The sequence below is a fragment of the Cricetulus griseus genome, chromosome 3, assembly GCF_003668045.3.
Source record: "Cricetulus griseus strain 17A/GY chromosome 3, alternate assembly CriGri-PICRH-1.0, whole genome shotgun sequence".
In the NCBI taxonomy this organism is placed as follows: domain Eukaryota; kingdom Metazoa; phylum Chordata; class Mammalia; order Rodentia; family Cricetidae; genus Cricetulus; species Cricetulus griseus.
In genome coordinates, this window is record NC_048596.1 from 189,733,940 (window position 1) to 189,740,172 (window position 6,233).

The following is a 6,233-nucleotide window of genomic DNA, read 5'->3' on the forward strand; positions in this document are numbered from 1 at the left end:
TTACAAAACTATTGAGTTCCCGTGTATTAGTTCACCAGAACTGATAAAATGAATATGTGTGTATGGGTATGTATGTATGTGTATGTGTATATATATATATATATATATATATATATATATATATATATATATATTCATTCTGTGATATATTCTAATAAATAGGCTGTGGTCCTGCTAATCCAGCAATGACTATCTACAAACAGAAAGTCCAAGAATCTAGTAGTTGTTCAGTCCACAGGACTGGGCAGTTTTAGGATATGCCAGAATTCCAAAAAAGTAAACTTTTTTCTTTTTTGATTTTTCAGACAGTGTTTCTCTGTGCAGTTCTAGTTCTGGCTTTCCTGGAACTAGCTCTGTATATCAGGCTGGCCTCAAACTCAGAGATCTGCCTCCATTTGTCTCCTAAGTGCTTGGATTAAAGGTGTGCACCATCACCATCAGGCTAAGAAGTAAGCTCTAATGCCACTGAAGCAATGGACTTGCCAGACAGAGCAAGAGCAAGCAGGCAAAAAGGCACAGAGCATCTTTCTACCATGGCTTTTAAATAAGCTTCCACCAGAAAGTGTGGCACAGACTAAAGGTGGATTTTCTCACCTCAAAAGAACTGCATTAAAAGCTAATATTCCCCTACCCCCACACCCTACCCCCATTATCTTGAGGCAGGTAGGAGAGCTGGTCCTGAGATCACCAGGGCAGGAGAGTTGCCCCTGCCCCTCACCAGCTACAGCACCCAGGAGAGTGGCCCCTATGCTATGCCTGGGCAACGCAGTAGAGCTTGCCCTGAAGGCATAGCTGTGGGACAACTGACTCTGAGAATATGAAAGTAGGAGAATTGGCTTCTCCCCTTGCTCAATGCTAAAAGGGATGAACTAGCCAGGGCAATGTAACTCATCCTGATGGTAAGAACAATGAAGAGCTGGCGGCCTACCAACTCTGCAACTACCAAGGCACAAAACCAGAGTTATGTGTTGGCCCACCCCAACATCCACTCCATCTGTGATCTCTAGAGCAAGTGAAGAGACTGTCCTGCAGACCCAAAGTTACAGGATCTCCACTACACACAGAAATAGCAGGATCACCAAAAGAAGTTCCAGTAAGAGCCCAGCATCAATGGTACAGCAGAAACAAGAGGCCTAGAACCAGAACAATGACTCTTTGCAATGAACATTTGCAAGGAAAGCTATACGAATAAAAGAAAAAAATAAATAAAAACTAAAAGTGGGTCTTCCCATTTTAAGTGATTTAATTAAGAAATAATCTCTAACAGGTGTACCCAGCTACCTGGGTTTTATTTAATCCCAGATACAGTCAAATTGACTACCAACAGTAGCCATCATAACACTGAAGAATATAACAAAGAAGTATGCTTTTTCTCATTTTGTATTTAAAATCATTTTAGTTCTTTTGACTGTACTCGTGTATGGACTGTAGGAGATAATCAGATACATGTTGAGTGATCATCAGGTAAATAAATTCTATATAGCTCTTCTTAAATGTCCTTTTGTTACTCTGTGTTGGCAACCTAAAATCTAATTATTTTTGTTTGTTTGTGGGGTTTTTGTTTATTTATATTTTTGTTTTTGCATCCCAGCCAAAGTTTTCCCTCCCTCCTTCCAGTTCCTCCTCCTACTTCACTCCCCCCATCCATTACTCCTCCTGTTTCTTTTCAGATATTGGTGGCCTTCCAGGGTTATCAGTCAGCCATGGTTTATCAAGTCACAGTGAGACTAGGTACCTCCTCTTCTATTAAGACTGGACAAGGCAACCAAAATGAGAAAAGGGTCCCAAAAACAGGTAACAGAGCCAGAGACAGCAGCCCATGGTCCCACTGTTAGGACTCCCACAGAAGATCAAACTACATAGCTGTAACATATATGCAGAGGGCCTAAGTCAATCCCTTGCAAGCTCCCTAGTTGTAGGTTCAGTCTCTGTGAACTCCTATGAGCCCAACTTAGTTGAACCTCTGAGTCTTAAAAATATGTTTTTAAATATATTCACTATAAACACACAGTGAGAGGGAGGGAGAGAAGGGGGAATATTGAGAATAACTCCATGATCTGGTAGTTCTATTATTGGCTTTTGGTCTTGAGGAAAGTTCATGTTGACTTTTCAAATATCTATACAAATTCAAATTCTCACAATGTATGAGAAGTCCCCCTTCTCTACATCCTTACTAGTATTGGCTATTTTTGTGGAAAAGAAATATAGTTGTTCTGTCTGGGGTTTGGTGATCTCTCAGTGTCAATTTTGATTTGCACTTCTCTAATAATTAGTATTTATTATCATTTGCAGATCTGTTTTTGAGAAAGACCCATGGGATCCCTTTGCTTGTATGTATATAAAATCAATTGCCATTGGATTGCTTTTGTTTCTGTTGGCATTCTCAAGTTCCTTAGAGTTTGAATATTAATTTCTTGTGAGTTTGTAAGGAGTTTTCTCTCATTCCATTGGTCATTCCTTCCATCAATTCCTTCCTCCTCTGTTGTGCATAAATGACTTGATTTACCATAATCCCATTGGTATACTTTGTTGGCCCAATCTGTTGCTACTGCATCTCGAGTAAAAAAAAATTTCATTACTTATCACATTGAAATATTTCAATGGTTATGGATATACTTCAGTAGCCGAGGACTGACTTCGCATGGCCAATGCCCCAGCCCTAGTGCCAGAAAAAAAGTTGAAGTATCTTGCTCATGCTTTTCTCAGGCAGTTTACTAGTTTGTCTTACATCTAAGATGAATTTGATCCACTTTAAGTTGATCACTTCTATAGTGAGAGATAGAAGTGGTTCCAGTCTCCCACTCTGACACCATTCTGTTACCATAAATCTTTCCACCAAAGCCGCCTGAGCCCCACCGCCACGTGTGAGCTTTACACCAGCTGCCCACCTGAGTTAGGGCCCAAATGAATACACAGAAACTTGTATTAGGTACAATGCTGCTTGGCCAATGACTAGGATTCTCATCTGTTAGCTCAGTCTTAACTTTCATAAACCTATGTATTTTATAAGACTTATCTTATCAGACACCTTATTGACATCCCTCCTTGCCGGTGGATCACATTGTGCCGCTGGAGCAGGAGTGGAGGGGAAAAGAGAGACACTTCCTGTTTCTCCTTCTTTAAATATGAGTCTCCTTGCTATGTCACTTCCTGCCTGGATCACCACTTATCTACTACATTTCCCAGAATCCTCCTTGACTCCTAGTCCCGTCTAATTTGCTGTCTCATTGGCCAAACAGTATTTTATTTAAAAATCAATAAGATAAACATACACAGTACATTCCCCATCAATTACTTATCACATTGAAATATTTCAAGGGCTATGGATATACTTCAGTAGCCGAGGACTGACTTTTCATGGCCAATGTCCCAGCCCTGGTGCCAGAAAAAAATGTTGAAGTATCTTGCTCATGCTTTTCTCAGGCAGTTTACTAGTTTATGTCTTACATCTAAGATGAATTTGATCCACTTTAAGTTGATCACTTTTATAGAGATAGATAGAAGTGGTTCCAGTCTCCTTCATGTGGATGTCGGATTTCCTCGACATCAGTTATTAAAGAGACTGTTCTTACCACTGTCTATGCTGATGGTGCCTATCCCAAAGGACACTCACCCATAGATGCATGGGTTTCTTTTATGCCCTCTGTTCCTTTCCATTGGTCTCTGCATATGATCTTTTGCTTAGTATAGTTTTGTGGTCTGCTGTTATTAGTGATGTCATTTCCTCTTTCGCTTTCTCCTTTTCCTAATTAAAGATGCCTGGTAAAACTCAGTTTCAATAGTTTGCATTCTTTTTATTAAATCATCAGTAGTTATTCATCATATGTTAATGAGCCTCATGTATGTGATGGAGCCATGCTGCATCTGAATTTGGTATTTTCTCAGATTGCTCCAGCATATTCAGAATTCTTTGTGTTTTCATATCAGTTCAGTGCAGGATTGTTTTCCCTACCTTTGTGAAAAATGCCATTGATGTTTTAATAGAGGTGGCACTGAATCTTTATACTGTGTGGTATACCATGGACATTTCTGTCATATTAGTTCTTCCAACCTGTCTAGAGGGTTAAAGAAATGACAGTACTTAAGGAGCATTCTAAGGAGCTGGGGGACAGTTCAGGGACAGGAAGCAAGTCCAGGATGTGTAAAACCCTGGATTAGATCCCAAGCACCAGACAAATAAAAAAGTAAATAGAAAATAAGCAAGAGTTCTACTTGAAGGACACAAGAAACTCTAACACTGCTAATTAATACATTTTTGTGCTTTTCCCACCTAATTTTATGCAGTTTAGAAATAGTTCATGGCTCTAGTAATTCTAATTTAGAGTTAATAAAACACAGTTTTATTTTTTCCAGACACTACGTGACTTTTAGCTTCTCATAAAACATCAAGCTTTCCATTTTAGGAAGAACAAAAAGAGAAGCCATAATCGGCAATGTTCAAAACAATGGCTCCCAGATCCTAAAATAAATTTCAAGATTTCAACGGATTCTCTGCCCGAGAGTCATCACTGCAGAGTGTGAAGGGAGAGGGACTCATCTGGCTGCCATCTGGCTGATTGAGAATATCCAGATTCATTTATAGTTATCCTTGATCGCTAGAAACTTAGTCGCCTGCTAATCACACACTTACTCAGCATGGTCCTGTGCTTGCTTGGTGATAGGCCCTGTGTTGGAAGCCAAGGAGAAAATAGTAAGTCTAGACTTTGCTGGAGTTCCACCTCTGCCCCTCTCTTCTAGATTATTCTTTCCCCTCTCTCATATATTTCATTTTCCATGCAGATGCTGTGCGATCACAGAATAGTATTGTTTAGACACCAACACCCCTACCAAGTGTCTTTGTTTTGCTTCCACATCAACAAGGTATTCTGATTTCATTGCCACTAGAGATAAAAAGGAATTATGAAAGGTATAGAGAGACTAATTTACCCAAAATTAAAAGTACAATAGAACAATTGCTGCTTTGTTTTTTAGGTAATTGTGTAACTAAACCCACACCATAATAATTTTGTTTAGGACTGGTTCCAACAGACCACATTGCTATGTCACAGAAATAGAATTTTTTCTAAAATATATTTTATTCTTACACTAAACATTATTAATAATTGCTGGACATTCTGGACTGCAGTTCTTTCTTTCAAATAATGAGCATGCGATAATGCAACGGGCAGAGGCTCATCAAGTGATATGTTTTCCGGTTGTTGTATTAAATAATTGCATCTTTAAAGAAATGTACATACACATTTTCTTATATGTATCCACTTATGAAGGAGTTTTACACAGGTTAGGATTTTGAAGGATGGCAGACAATATGTCAAATATGCTTTTGAATAGTTCCATAAAAATCGCCAAGTGTTCCGAATAGATAAGAACTTTGCTGACATTTATTGCCCTGCTATATGTAATGCTACTTCTCTATACAGAAGAGGATCCATTTGCAGATTTCTAATAGGTTCCTTTTAACTTCCATTTCAGGGGCTGGAGAGCTGGTTCAGTAACTAGGAGCCCTTGTCGCACTTCCAGAGGACCTGAGTTTGTTTCCTAGCACCCACACTGGGCAGCACACAACTACCTATAATTCTATTTTCAAGGGATCCAATGCCCCCTCTCTGAACTCTGTGAGTAGCTATACACATTCTTTAAAAAGAAAGAAGGGGGACCTGTATCTAGTGAGAAGAATCTATAGAATCAAGCAAATAGATACCCAGATATTTGCACAGCTTTTGAATATCATCCTTGTAATGCATTTAACTCATCGCCTGCTGGACTGAAACTTTGAAACACCATTCACTGACACCACACCCATCAAACCCCCACTGCGACTGACATCATTCTACTCATTTATCATTTTTGACCATTCAACAATGAAGCCAGAAATGGCAACTTTTCTATAGTCAAGAAAGAAAAAGAGGCAACAATACGTGATTTGAAGGTTTTAAATAGTGTGATGAACTTGCTGTCAACACATATCACTCCATAACATAAATGCTTTCTTTTTAAGATTAAGTTGTCCTTTAGCTTGTCAATCATATGGATATTATGATATTAAGGATGACATTTACCCCTGGCAATCTTCTAATCATATTTTACCACCATCTACAATCTCACTCACATCTTCCTTTTTATTTAAAGTTGCATCAAGAGTACTTTTCTCTTCTGAAATTCATTTTAACAAAAAAAAAAAACTCTAGGTTACATCAGTGTCTCCAGAAAAAGCATAATTATGAACAGATTGT

General features: G+C 38.7%; 1 long non-coding RNA gene across 1 annotated transcript; it reads left to right on the plus strand.

Moving 5' to 3' along the window:
- Positions 1–4,324: 4,324 nt before the first annotated feature.
- On the plus strand, positions 4,325–5,620 carry LOC118238478. Its single transcript, XR_004768913.1, has 3 exons — positions 4,325–4,690; positions 4,780–4,860; positions 5,473–5,620. It is a non-coding gene; the product is annotated as an uncharacterized LOC118238478 (long non-coding RNA).
- The last annotated feature ends 613 nt before the right edge of the window (positions 5,621–6,233 follow it).